This window comes from Tachypleus tridentatus, chromosome 1 (assembly GCF_004210375.1).
Source record: "Tachypleus tridentatus isolate NWPU-2018 chromosome 1, ASM421037v1, whole genome shotgun sequence".
Classification (NCBI taxonomy): Eukaryota; Metazoa; Arthropoda; class Merostomata; order Xiphosura; family Limulidae; genus Tachypleus; species Tachypleus tridentatus.
Window position 1 is genome coordinate 30,561,055 of NC_134825.1, and position 15,910 is coordinate 30,576,964.

At 35.0% G+C, this 15,910-nt stretch overlaps 1 long non-coding RNA gene and 1 pseudogene across 2 annotated transcripts in view; one reads left to right on the plus strand and one right to left on the minus strand.

Moving 5' to 3' along the window:
- LOC143245127 (uncharacterized) overlaps positions 1-15,910 on the plus strand; it is a 123,091-nt pseudogene that overhangs the window by 3,590 nt on the left and 103,591 nt on the right. The gene's annotated exons all lie outside the window — the stretch shown is intronic.
- On the minus strand, positions 8,296-12,232 carry LOC143245124 (uncharacterized). The gene is made up of 2 exons (XR_013025480.1): positions 11,804-12,232; positions 8,296-8,549 (listed from the first exon to the last, which is right to left on the minus strand). It is a non-coding gene; the product is annotated as an uncharacterized LOC143245124 (long non-coding RNA).

The window sequence follows — 15,910 nt, forward strand, 5'->3', positions numbered from 1 at the left end:
CTATAAGTTTTTGTAATGGTTCATGAAGTTACAAAATCGTAGACAAATCGGTATAAGATTTGATAACTTGTAAACTGTTATTAATTTCTACTTCTAATATATAGCTTGTCTTGATCAAAAGTTATTAATTTGTTTATGTGTTTGTCGAAATTATTTGTGACCATATTTTACAGGCTTGAATCAGATTTGGTTAGAAGAATTACTTAATTATAAACTTTGCAATAATTTAAACGTAGATCATCTCAATTATATATGATTTTAAAATCAGAATGTGAGTTAATGATATAAAAACTATATTGATCACTCGAACCCATAATTGTCCTAAAACGTACTGGATGCTCTTTACATTATATCAGGCCCGGCATGGCCAGGTGGTTAAGGCACTCGATTCGTAATCTGAGGTTCGCGGGTTCAAATCCCCGTCATACCAAACATGCTCACCCTTCCAGCCGCGGGGGCTTTATAATGAGACAATCACTCCCACTATTCGTTGGTAAAAGAGTAGCCCAAGATTGGTAGTGGGTGGTGATGACTAGCTTCCTTCCCTGTAGTCTTACACTACTAAATTAGGGACGGCTAGCGCAAATAGCCCTCGTGTAGTTTTGCGCAAAATTCAAAAACAAACAATATATCGAAACTGTACGAGAAAAAGATCACATAACTTTGTAATACATCCTACGTAAGGAAAGATCACGTGTCGTTATTTATAATTACGTTCAACTGGATATTCTCTACCAAAGATGAATCTTGTATGAAAATACACTTTTCTGGAAACTTCGTCTTTTTTTTTTTTTGTATGTAAGATATCTTTTGCAATGTGCGTGAACTCGATGAAGGGGACTTGTGCTATACAAGGCGCCTTCTTTTGCAGATAGAGATCTCAGTGAAAAGAACGTATATTGAGTGCCATATTTGAAAGCACGTACGTTTTCGCAACTGTAACCAGAAGGCATACTTAGACAGACCCACGTACTAGGAAAGATAATTCTTGGGGGAAGAGGGATGTCAAATGACTTGGCCAATAACATGGTTTCTAACATGGTGCTTTGTAACTTAACAAAACAGTAACGTGGTTTCTAACATGGCGCTTTGTAACTTAACAAAACAGTAACATGGTTTCTAACATGGTGCTTTGCAATTTAACAAAATATTCGAATGATTTTATTTTTCCTCACTTTTGTAATGATTTTGAGCTATTTATAATTACGGCTGGCTAGTGTCTGAAGCGAGAATGAACAAAAATAGTAATCAAACATTTTAAGTGTCCAAACAACCAATAATATATCGACCATTTTTCCTATTTTCTTGTTCCATTGCTAGACGACTATTAGAATTTAAGCAAGCTCCACGCTCATCGTACTTGATTCGGAACACCTACGCAGAATTTGATGCCCACGCAAAGATTAACAAAAAGAAAAACCAACTAGAGAGTTTGGTCTTCAGAAATGAGCGAGCAATTGTCAACTTGTCACTCTGTCGATCTGTTGCCTTGTTAGTTACCAACGTGTAATAGAGAAAGCAATTCAACTGGATATAGAAGAACGCTGGTCCCATAAAACGAGCATCCACTTAACCATCGCCCACGAACAGCTAGGCTTAGACATTTGTTAATTCGTATCTAATTTAATAGAACCAGTCTGGCAAAAAAAAAAAAAAAAAATCTGTCTTAAATGTTTTGCAAAGGAACATTGAATAAAAAAAGGAAAATGAAATGATAGAAGTCTTTTTTTAAAACGCCAGTAAACTTATGGCATAAAAATAATTAATTTCCACACGAAAACGCCATAATTACATTTTACATTTCAAGCAGAAGTTCAAACAAACCAGAATTGTTTTAGGTTCACTTAATTGGTTTTCTTGCTGTTATTTCAAGGTTATACTAAATTAACATCAATAACCATGTGTTGATGAGTTATAAAACGAGTGAGCCACGTTGTAGGAGAGGAGAAGAACAATAGAAAAACGAAAAGAGTGCATGAGAGAAGTAAATAATCAGCAACAACAAATGCAAGTGAATGACAGAAATTATGTAGAAGAAAAGTAGGTAAAGAGACACAGAGAGAAAGAAGAAGTTAATGGAACCGGAAAAATACTGTGCAAGAGGAGAAAGAATTGAGAGAAACATAAAGAATGAAGTGATAGACACAAAAATATAGCTATAAAGAAATTACTGGACATAATTTTATGGAAAAGAAAGATAGACAAACAAGAAAAAATGCGTAAGAAAAATAATTGTATTATAGAAAATAAGATCAAGTGAAAATGAAGGTTGTATAACACTAAAAAAGAAAGGAAGAAATGACAGAGAAATGGAATGATGTAGAAAGAATCGAGTTGGAGAATGTGGTAGATAAGCATATATAAAATTAGATAGATGTAGGAGAAAGTGAATCAAAACTGCAGATGAGTGACAGAAGAATGAACAAACACAAAGACAAAATAAGGCAGAAAGAAATGTTTGAGAATAGAGTGAAAAAGTAACTGAATAAATCATATAGAGAAAAAATCCCATGAACAGGAACAGATAGAAAATGAAAAAAAAATGGTTCTGTTATTGTTAAATCTATCATTACCTTTCAATAGATAGATGGTGTATCAGGATGATTCTTATAACTTGTATTAATGTTTTAAAAAATTATTTCAAAACTTAAATTCCATGATTAAAAAAAAATGAGAAACCTGAGCCCACTGACAAAACTATTTAATCATTATTTTTGTAGCTGAGTATTTTTGCTTCGAAAATAATTCTACTTGAAGTTCAAGTCAAGTTAAAGTTGTGAATGCATGAACTCTTGATTATTTAGTGATTTTGTTTTATAAAAAACAAACAAGTTTTTGTATAATTTCGAGTACTAGCAACTTTTCTTTTTGTATTGGACTTAAATATTTAAATATATAAAGTTAGGTATTAATAATCTGAAACTTTAAAGTTCTGTATGACTGGTTAAATATTTTAAAACCCATTTAAGAAATTCAAATTATTTGCAAAGTGATATTTTTGTTTTATCCTACAAAAAAGTAGACAAAAGAAATTTATTGTAGTGTAGCCTGAAAATACCAACTACAGATTCGTAATGAGAAAAAATATAACATTAAAACGGCGGTTTAACTTAAATACTTTCAAATGTCAGTTATGTGTAATTCGTAAGACGAAAATGTTTACAATTAAGAATATTGCAATGTCAGTAATGTTATTAAATGTGCAAAATAAATACTTAAAAATGCAATTTAATTGTCGGTGAAGAAAGTCGTTTAAGATTATCAAAGTTATAATAAATTTTATTATAATCTAGAAATATATTTTAATTATGTAGTTTTCAGAGACTTAAGAAGTAGGGTAAACAGAAATATTTAAGTAATAATAAACAGATAGAAATGAATTTATCACAAAGAGAAGTACGATAGAAAAGAAGTGCGGTAGGATATAGTGAGATAATAAAAAATACAGAAGAGTGCTTGATAGAAACAGATATTAAAAGAAAAGGCAAACCTTTTAAACTAAATACAAAGATAAATGAGAAGAGTAAATGTAAATGTGTGAAACCGAAACAGACCTTGCATGAGTTTGTTTGTTTTTTTGAATTTCGCGGAAAGCTACACGAGAGCTATCTGCGTTAGGTGTCCCTAATGTAGCACTGTAAGACGAGAGGGCCAACTTTTGGGCTACTTTTTTACCAACGAATAGTAGTATTGACCGTCACATTATAACGCTCTCACGACTGAAAGGGCAAGCATGTTTGGAGCGACAGGGATTCGAACCCACGACCCTCAGATTATGAGCCGAACGCCTTAACCCACCTGGCCATGCCGGGCCATCTTGCATGAGAATAAATAGAAAGGGTGCTTAAAAGAATACTGGATAAACAGAGAAATGTGTAAGACAGAGAGAAGAAAACGGAAGAGAATAAAGATAAACAGAAATTACTGGAAGCAGAAACAGAAGTTTGTATAAAGATAGATAACGATGTATGTAGTCAAACAACAAAGATAAATGTAAAAAAGTGATATTCAGAGAGTAAGTGACAGAAAACAGTTTTATGTAAGAGAAAGATTATTTTCAAAGTAATTAAGTTACAATCACTGAATAAACAATCCGCTTATAATTTAAACGAAATATTAGTTTTGAGTGTTCAGTAGACGATGGTGGTAGCCATAAATGAGACATTCGAATTTGGTAAAAACTCGCTTGTGAGAAAAACACACGTCACTCGTCTGGATTATGGTTAGCAACATAAACTATAGAGAAACGCACCATAATCGTCCTCTGACGTTACCAAAGTGACGACATCCTCGAAACCTCTTTGGACTAATAGTATCTTAATCTGAAACATTTCACGCTAATATTAATTGTGTTTAAAGGCAGTAACAAACAAACATTGTTATCCTTAATATTTGTTGTTTTCAGTAACTGTGTATGGAACATTGTTTTACAGCACACACGTGTAATGAAATTACAAATTTCTCTTTTTTAATTTGTGAGTGTTGTGAGAACTTGAACAATTTATGTCGATCCATGTATGTAGGTTGTAACATGATAGAAACGCGAAGAAATTGAGCATGCTGTTTTTTTGTTGTTGTTTTTGTCTGTGTGTAATGGTTGTGGTATTTCGATCACTAGGAAACTTCGAAAATACTATATTCGCTTTCGTGTTATAACTTGACGCATCTATGTTTTGGTTAACATCGTTTGAAAACATAACCACTGTTATGCTAAACCGTTAATTTGATGTTGAGAGACTATACGACTACTTGCACTAACTATCTGTTCCCCTAAGACATCGTGGGCTTCAGCAGAGTGTGACACATTTTTTCACGGTTGTGTTTTATTTACGCCCACTCGTTCTATTCGATTATGGGAGATGTTAGTGGGATGTTTATATTGACTCGTATGTATCCTTCGTGGTTAGTGACTTTATGACCATATACTAGAGCTTGTAGATATTCTCCGTGTTATTATTAATCACGTGAAAAAAGATACATGTTTCCTGTTGCTTCATGCAGGAAAATTAACACGTGGTTTTATTCTACTTCATCTTGTATGTTTATTTTTCATGTTATTTAGTTTTCAAGTAAAAAATTGGCATTATCTAAAAAACAAAGTTTCTTGTCATTTGAGTCAAAATGCTACAATTTTTTGAATGTCTGCAAGAAATAAAGAAAAGTTATACCAAAGAATAATGACTTTCGTAATAGCACGAAAAATAGTACCATTCTATGGTAAAACTTTAGCAAGATTATTTATATTATTTTTGAGGCCTGTTCTTCACAAGTCCTCAAATCTGTAGATGTTGAGGTCTTCCTTCTAAACGAAACACCTCATCCAGTTTATAAACACAAAGTTAAATCCAGTATACATGAGAACATTTTTTTATTATCATCTCTTTTGCACACTTTCTTAAGGGAAATATATCCAGCTTGTAAATTTAACACGTTATTAGAAAATATTGATTAGTATGTAATGTTAGGTGGTGTAATCGTATAAATAAAGTGAAATACACTTTTACGTCTGTTTTAATTATAAGATAACCACTAGTATTTTTGTCTACCGTATTTTCTTGTTTTGTCTCTTTATTTAAGTTAGTTACATCATGTATCCGTGACATTGCTATACAACATAATATTACTGTGAAGTATTTAAAATGTACTACGTTGTGGAGCATGTTAACAAAGTTTCACCATCAAAGGTGTAACAAAATTTGAACTGTGCCACAACCTGGAGAATGTTAACAAAGTTTCACCATCAAAGGTGTAACACAATTTGAACTGTGCCACAATCTGGAGAATGTTAACAAAGTTTCACCCTCAAAACTGTAAAACATTCAGAAGGTACATCACCAGAAAAGTGAACCAGGCTATAAGCTTATAAAATATTTGTTCCAAACTAACTTATGTTGCAGTAATTGTTTTGATGCATTTTTTATAACTTACAATAACGCATAAATCGAATTGTGCTATTTGTTTAAATATATATTTCAAAAAATAAGCAGAACTTGTATATATATTGAAAACAAGCTTAATTCCTAAGTTACAGTTAGATCAAACGATGACGGTACTTCTTCGATCATTAAAACACAGCTTCATTTTGTTTATCACAACACTTTCATAAACTTCTTATCACTAGATAGTAACTGGCTTAATCAACATAATATTACCCTAGGGTATGGGAGAATCTTTTTCAGCTGTCAAAACAACATTCTCGCCTTCAACACACACACGCACACATCTTGGTACTTGTTGGTTTAACAGATGAACTGTATATAGTTTTGTTTTTCTTCTTTAGTGTTCTCACTGCTGTTTATAAGTGAATTTTATGACTCGAAGTGGTGACTTAATGAACATAAATCCTACCCATGCCTTCTATAAACTATCACTTCTACACTGTTTATAAGCGGACATTATGACTGAGCAGTGGCTTATCGAACACAAATCCTATCCACCCCTCTATTTATAAGCGGACATTATGACTGAGCAGTGGCTTATCGAACACAAATCCTATCCACCCCTTATAAACTATCACTTCTACACTGTTTATAAGCGGACATTATGACTGAGCAGTGGCTTATCGAACACAAATCCTATCCACCCCCTCTATAAACTATCACTTGTACACTGTTTATAAGCGGACATTATGACTGAGCAGTGGCTTATCGAACACAAATCCTATCCACCCCCTCTATAAACTATCACTTGTACACTGTTTATAAGCGGACATTATGACTGAGCAGTGGCTTATCGAACACAAATCCTATCCACCCCCTCTATAAACTATCACTTCTACACTGTTTATAAGCGGACATTATGACTGAGCAGTGGCTTATCGAACACAAATCCTATCCATCCCCTCTATAAACTGTCACTTCTACACTGTTTATAAGCGGACATTATGACTGAGCAGTGGCTTATCGAACACAAATCCTATCCACCCCCTCTATAAACTATCACTTCTACACTGTTTATAAGCGGACATTATGACTGAGCAGTGGCTTATCGAACACAAATCCTATCCATCCCCTCTATAAACTATCACTTCTACACTGTTTATAAGCGGACATTATGACTGAGCAGTGGCTTATCGAACACAAATCCTATCCACCCCCTCTATAAACTGTCACTTCTACATCATATTTATATTTACTTGTTTTTTTTTCATTTTGATATAACACGAAGCTCATTTTTCTTGAATCATGTCATTTTATTACTGTCGTGCCGATTATTTATTTTCAATTATTGTTGTTTATCAGGCAAAGAAACTTTATCACAGACGACAGACTACCACACTCTTCGACAGACGCGCTCAGACATAACTCGATGACAAATATACATTCCAGTTTATATATCCGCAGTATGTCACACCACATAGCCTTCTACTGTTTTCTTATTACGCATATGGCCCGGCATGACTAGATGGTTATGGCGTTCGACTCATGATCTGAGGGTCGCGAGTTCGAATCCCCGTCACACCATACATGCTCGCCCTTTCAGCTGTGGGGGCGTTATAAAGTTACGATCAATCCCACTATTCGTTAGTAAAAGAGTAGTATAAACGTTGGTGGTGGGTGGTGATGACTAGCTGCCTTCCCTCTGGTTTTAAACTGCTAAATTAGGGACGGGTGGCGCAGATATCCCTCGTGTAGCTTTGCGTGAAATTCAAAAACAAAGTATAGCAAATACGGGTACAATCGTGCATCAGCATTATGTAACAGTTATAAAACTATTATTGTAATATTATAAAGATAATATGAACATAAAGATTTGAATGGTAAAAAATATAAACCAAAATTTATACAGCAAATTTTCTGTTATGCTAACGTCCCAAGATTCTTGTTTATTCTACAAGTTATGAAACGATAATTTTAAAGAACATTTTTTAACACTTGAAAACGAGAAATGTTCCACTAAAATGCTTTACATTGATAATGGAAGTGTTTTTGCAACGCTTCTTCTGAGCATTAAAACACATGTTACGCAAAAAATATATAAAACTCTGAAGTTGTTGGACGAGGAATGTTTGATACCATTACTAGGTCTTAATTTTGGAGATAAGAGATCTTAAAACTTATCACATTTGACCAGTGACAGTGCGTTCTGGTTACAGAATTTTAATGAGGGATTGTAAATGCACTTGGGAAGCATATAGATAGACATGTTCAAGTAACGAAATTAACTCCCACACCTAAAATGATGGTGAAAGCACAAATAAAATAAATGCATGATATAAATTTGATATGCGTCTCGTTGCCATCATTGCCGATAAAACTGCACATCTCGAAGTGAAAAACAAACAACAAAAAAAGGTCATTCTAAGAAGAAAGTTTTAATGTAAACAAGATGGAGGCTACATGCGGAAGAGCCAACAGCAGTGTAACTTGAGTGGAACCCTGTCATGGCATAACTCGGCCACAAGAGAGAAGAGTTTAAAGACTAGCTTGTGAAACGTAATGCTACCGCGGAAAGAGACATCTCAGTTAAGTGGAGAAATTAGGTCATATATTGGTTGTCGTGTCTGTTCGTTCAGTCAGTTCGCAGTTAGGATAAGGGAATGGAGAGTACTGTAAAGAAAAAAAAGGCATTCATATACACTTAGGGTTGTCCGATGAGTTTTTTAAAATGATACCGATACACAGTCTACAATTTTTAAAATCAGAATTAAAAAACAAGCCGCTCCCGAAAGATATATGCTAACATTCTTAGTTATAGGAGTGTCTTTGTACTTTAACCTCACATTCCAGAATTTCTACTTAAACGTAATTTAAATTGTTAACTAGAACTTTGAAGTTTGTGCAAAGTTCCGCATGCGCATGAAATATATATGCACAATGTCTTAACGTAACGACATGCAAGGCCCGGTGTGATCAGGTGGTTAGGACGTTCGACTCGTAATCTGAGGGTTGAAGGATCGAATCCCCGCTTCACCATGGGGGACTTATAATGTACCGAACAATCCCACCATTCGTTAGTAAAAGAGTAGTATAAGAGTTCGCGGTAAGTGGTGATGACTAGCTGCCTTCCCACTGTTAAATTAGGGACGTCTAGCGCAGATAGCCCTTGTGCAGTTTTGTTCGAAAATCTAAACAAACAAAGAAAAACTACTCGCAGAGGAATGCAGCGCCTTCTTTACTTTGTTATTCGTACTTCTCACATGTGCTACAGTTTATTTATCTCTTTTGTTTCGGATCGTAGTTTATATCTCATTTTTGTATCATGTCTTACATATACGAAATAATAAAGAATGCTAATCGTATTTTCCAAGAATAATTTGCATGTGTTAATATACTAACGTGTCGTCGCAGCTGCGAGCCGTGGTGCCATAGACGTCGAATTTAGAACATATATGTTTGTTTCGTAGTGTGTTGCTAATCATTCAATAAGCATGCCGTCACTGGTGATTTGGATAAATATGTCAGAGCTAGTACCACATTAACCTACAGGCCACCCAAGTAAGCAAATTGCCATTCGTAAAACTAGCAGAATAAAGGCGAGATGAGTTATTATTATTTCCAACTACTACCTGAGCCTTGGGTGCCACTAAATCTTAAAATTGCCCTGATCAGAGTCTTTTCGAAGGAAGGATATTTGCCAAATGGGATTGTTAAACCAAAACGTAGTGGTTTTTAAGCAGAAATAGCAAGTGGGCCGCGCCAGTGAATGGGTACTGTCTCTGTTTAACAAGTATTATCCCTATCCATAAATGGGTCAGGACAGCCCATCCTCACGTTGCAGATTCACGTTGAGTAAGAAAAGACGTACTTATTTACTGTAACTTTTGGGCTATACTAATGGACCAAAATTCAAAACTGTTGAGCTTAGTAATCGATGAAGATATATGTAACTAAAAAGCCCATATTTCTGGTTGTTGAGCCAAAATGCATGACTTAAAAAACGTGTTCAGTGTTCTTCATAGAAATTAAAACATTCGGACAGTAGAAAATTTACGATAACTAATGGGTCCGATATTACACTCCGAGCTAATCTGGAGTATCTTTTTCATCTAATAAGTTAAGGCTGTGGTTGCGAAAAGGGACCCTCCGACTTACAAAAAAAAAAAAAAACTTCCCCAATTGAGAATGTCTTTTGATGTCGTTAACAAGATAATTGACAACAATGTAAAGTTGACAAAGAGTCACTGAGCAAAAGTTCACCATCTTCTAGAAACATCTCGAAATTAACTTTTGTTATCACACACACAAATATTGTATAAACCAGTACAATAACCATTCTCCACTGCATACCAATGAAGTTGTCCTATTTTGGTTGGCAAGTTAGAAACCGCGTGATACCACAATATATTCCCCTTAAACTTTTAAGTAATAGGTGTTTTTATGACCAACAGTCAACCCTTTAGTGAAGTAGGGTGCTGCTAACTACCCGTTGCTCGATTCTTTATGGGCAGCAGATATCCTTAGTACCTTTACTATAAATACAAATAGTGTGTTTAAATGTAATTTCTGATCCCGGTGTCCACGTTCAGTAGAGATATTTATAGTGAGTTTGCCAAGATCTTGATTCAAGACTGGCCTTACCATCATTTCAGAATCTTACTACAGTGAATATCATGTTTTGCAGCAATAAGTGTGTAATTATGGACATCAAACTGACCACAACAGACAAGTAAGAAAGTAGTATCAAAGGTTACACGGAATTTATAAACTACAATTAATTTTTCAATCATTATTATTAATCTGTTACTTGAAAGTGGTAAAAATATCATATTTAATTGTTTATGTGGAAAGTAGACCTGTACCGTCCATAATGTATAAAATGTTGAAGATAGCCATAAAGCAGCTGTATTCACTACGTGGTTCGCACTTGTCTTTTCTGTGCTATAAATCTACTTGTGACCCGATCAAAACTTTCTAATATCCCGTTTTGTTTTCACTACTTTGCTAGTGAATACGACTGCCATGAAGAGTCTTTCTTCCAAAATATGATCGATTAAAAACCCACCTCAGGTCTCTGAAGGAACCTTTTTATATGGATGTGATTATCAAACATTCTCATATCTCTTTGTATTCCAGCAGTGAACAACGTTTGATGTAACTTTATCCTAGGGATACCTTAAAGATCTTGCTTTTGGCAATCAGTTCCGCAAATGATGAAAAAGAAGGTAACATAAAGTATTTGTCATTCGGATTTCTTATTACTAATTTATCAACGGGAGTGACCGACCCAAAAAAGTGGATTGTGTCACGAGATGGACTTAGAACTTTCAAGTTTTAAAAAAGTTTCACCTTGTCAGGGATCCTCCCTCTTAAGTTCTCAGATGTCCATTCACTTGGATACCTTTTTTTTTTTTAATCCTGGATACACTCCTACAAATAATTTACTTCAAGTTTAAGATAGTAATAAAATTTTGTATGTGGAATTCTTCACAAACGTCGCCCCCCACCCAGTGTCCCAGCGGTAAATCTACAGACTTATAATGATATAAATTGGGTTTCGATACCCGTAGTGGGCTTAGCACTTTTTACTATTCTTACAAATATATCATAAATATTTTTATTGGAACACTAAAAATTTTAGTTTGGAAAGATAAAAGACTAGTATTTGAAAACATTGACAACAAATATATTATTAATCATTACGTTTAATACACAGTTACGTGTTACAATTTCAAATAACCGGAAAATGGCTTAAATCGTAATTTAAATTTAGAAGTTAAATATGTGTTGGTATGTATCCAATTTATTACATTTACCAACAAAATCAATATACGCAGTTTCTTTTTAAATCCAGTTATATTTTAATATGCAAATAATAATACAGTTGATAATAACGGTTATTACAAATAATAAAATAAACTTACATTATCGAGTCCTCTTTCTGGTCTGGAACTTGCTTGATGTCTTATCGAGAGTTCACGATGAGCGAGTTAATTTCGAGTTGTTGTAGGTACAAGTCACTTGACAGGAAGTTAGCTAGCTCTGCGTTCTTCGCGAATCACACGTGAGTTTTTCACAGCTGAAGTTATATATTGTCTTCGTAAAAACACTGATGTTCGGTGTGGTTCTGCTGAAGTTAAATGGTTTGTAATGTTCGAAGTTTATAAGCGTTTTTGGTAAAATACCTGAAATTTCCATTGAATAAGCATTACTCACAGTTATAGCTTTCGAGGTTTTTAGTATACCAAATGTAACAAACCAATAATATATACACTGTCTCTTGGAGCGTCGCATTGGTTACATTTATGAACGTGAGGAGAGTTTTTAGAAATTTCAGCATGCACAACAATACTGTCGACACACCAGTGTTTATGTACACACGTATATTGTTGATTCTTACACTTCAGGATTTTCTACCATTTTAGTGAATAGGCGAGAATTTCGCAATAAAGGTTTGGCAGTGTAAGTTATGTACGTCTCTAAATATAATTTTAGCTTAAACAAACATCAATATTAAAATAGCAACTCGTTCTGAAAGTAGGGGATATATTCTAAGCTAGCTTTACTGAAAGTCTGTATTGATTTTGGTAATACTTTTCGCGATACAACTATGTAGTCAAATCATAACAGGTTGAATCTGGAACAAGTTCCTGTAGCGATGAAACCTTTTTGCATCATTTCCATTTAAATATCCCATTTAACATACCAGAAGTCTCCATGAGTCTATTTAATGAAATATGTCCATTCTGCGAATGAAAACTGGATTTTTTTTCCAAAAATCACGGAAAACTGGAAATTCACTGCAACTTGGCCCAGCATAGCCAGGTGGGTTAAAGCGTTCGACTCTTAATCTGAGGGTCGCGAATTCGAATCCCCATAGCGCCTAACATGCTCGCCCTTTCAGCCGTGGGGTCGTTAAATGTACGGTCAATCCCACTATTCGTTGGTAAAAGAGTAGCCCAAGAAGAGTTGGCGGTGGGTGGTAATGACTAGCTGCCTTCCCTCTAGTCTTACACTGCTAAATTATGGACGGCTAGCGCAGATAGCCCTCGAGTAGCTTTGCGCGAAATTAAAAAAAAAACAAATAAACAAACAAACACTGCAACTTTGCGACTAAAACAAAGCTCATTGTATTTGCATAAGTGTATTTTATTATTCAAAAATGAGTTAATATTCAATAATGGGTACATAATATTTAGCCGAAAACGTTTTTCAATAATCATAAAGAACTGAAAAATGTAATTCAACCTATATAACTGTAAGCCTCACCAGAGGCGTCGCTTGTTACGAGCACATGGGTCCTGTGTCTCGATTCTGTCTCAAAGTGCATTGAATCTCTAAATATCAGAACAGAAAACCATGATCCATATCATATTGAAATGTCGAAAATTCCTGCGCCTATGGGCCCAAGCCCTGAATTTTTTTCAACACTTAGCGACGCCTCTGGGTCTTACATTGGACACTGTACATCAGGAAAAAAAGAGAGTTTGAGACAGTCAGTTTATAACTGTATTTAATAATATTCAAAAGTTTTTAGAAATGAGATCTCACATTTTGAGGTAAAATAAGCCTATTTTCATAAAAATTCAGAAAAGTGGAAACTGGTCAATTTTAAGAAATAAACACTTCATTTTTGTTCAGTTACAACTACGCGCTATACAAGACTCAAAAAGGGCCATTGGAATTAAACATCTTTTTGAGGATAACATTGCTCTTTCTCTTAAAAAATTATTAAAAACTTTGAATTGCGAAAAATTAGGCAGTGTTAATTATATTATTTTAAGTGAAATGTGGTTTGGTTTGTTTTGAATTTTGCGCGAGACTCTACGAGGGCTATCTGCGCTAGCCGTCCCTGATTTAGCAATGTAAGGTCTAAGGAATGCAGCTAGTCATCACCGCCAACTCTTGGGCTACTCTTTCACCAACGAATAGTGGGATTTGCCATAACATTATCACGTCCCCACGGCTGAAAGGACGAGCACGTTTGGTGTGACGGGGATTCAAACCCACGACCCTCGGATTACGAGTTGAGTGCCTTAACCACCTGGCCATGCCGGGCCATGTAAAATATGGAACAACAAATTATGTTTGTGTGGAAAAGTAACTTTAGGCTGCATAAGGCCATACTAGATGAGAAGAATATTTATAACAGAACTACAGTAAAAATTAATCATTGTTCTAAAGACACTGTAATCAACCTTATTTGTTTATGTTAAATATAATGGTTTTATTATATATCTTCATTTAGTGATCTGCGGTATATATGCATTGATAATTCTGATGTCTCTTTTTTGTAGTTAAGGGCACAGCTATACAATGAGCTATCTAAGATCTGTCCACCACGGCTATCGAAACCCGGTTTTAAGCTGTATATTTCTGCAGACAAACCGCTGTGCTACTGGGGAGCGTCTATCATCTAATACCTGGGCGTTCTCGACAAGTTTCTTTTGTTTGTTGAGTTTTGCACAAAGCTATTCGAGGGCTGTGTGCGCTAACTGTCATTATGTTTGTAGTGATAGATCAGAAGGCGCAGAATAGTCAATATCGCCCATCACTAACTTTGGATTTACTCTTACCAATTAATAGTGTAGGTGGTGTCACATTAGAATACCCTCACGCCTAAAAGGGCAAACATATTGAGTGACGGGATTCGATCCCGCGATCTAAAGACTAGAAATCGAGCTCGCTAACCACCAGTCCATGTCAGCCATTTCTCCAGAAGTTAGGAAACGCAGAAGGTCATGTTTCTTGTAGCTAAGCCTCAGACTCAATTATTCTGTTTCACAGTTACATCTAATGACCTTCAATACAGCATTGGAAGTAAGTGGAATATTTCTGTTTAAGGACCATTTAATCATACATACAAACCACCCTAGGTCAAGTGGATACATATTTTGATATTTGTTTTCCCATGGCTGACTTGGAAATAAACCCGTAAACAATGTTATTTAGTAACTTCGAATGTGAGAAGAAGTACCTCTACTCCTGCATGCGATTTGCTTGATGCAAATTTATCACAAAACACGTTGTAGCCACTCAGGTTCAAAATGTCTTATTTTTTTCTCCTTTGTATAAACATATATTTAACAGCGAGGATACCCAGGTAATGAAACAGTGCTTTCAAATCTTTATAAAGAAGAACGTAGAAAAAAGTGTATTTAATTAACTATACTCAGTTTGAGTTTCAATTTCCCTCTAAGTAGGTAGCTTTCTCTGTTCGAAATTTAATACTATAGCCTTCTTTACTGGCACCAATAATGCGATTTGTTGTTAAATCCTCTCTACGAAAAACACTTGCTTGCTTATAAGAAGAAAAATCGCTGTCGTTTAAAAGTTTCAATGAAACTCCTTTTCCCATGCCAAAAATACTTGAATGTGTCGCAACCTAGTACTGTATAACAAAATTGGATGCTACGGCATACATCTTAACCAAAATAACCCTGGTAGGACTAGTATCTCAGGTTCTTATCCTCTGCTTAGTTTGCTATGGGATCTAAAACATGTTAAGCGAACTCCATGATCTACATTACACAACAACTGGACAAGGAGATCAGTATCTTTACCAATGAAGACCGTGTCAACACTTGACTTATGATGTGGCGGTTGTTTGGATAATTAGTTAATCTGTATCGCCTCAACCATGATGTACTTTGTAACCATTATTTTGTGACAAAAAAAAGAACTTTTATCTTTCTTACAAGACATCCAGTTGTTCTTGAATTAACTTTTAGTATGCGTTCAGCATTTGAACCTTGAGTTTGTACCAAGTTTAATGATTTTAAAAGACTGGCATCCTTGATTCAGCTTCTCGAAAATTTGTTGAATAGCTTTCCCTGTTGTAAGATTAGACATACGCTGTTTGTTATGAACAGCATTTACAACATGAAGATCTTCAGTGACAAGAAGCCTAGCGCAAACTTTACTTCATCATTCATCATACTTAAGCTTGCACATGCTTGCAAACGAAGATCGCCAAAATCCGTGGTTTCGACAGCAATAGGCCCGGCATGGCCAGGTGGTCAAGGCACTCG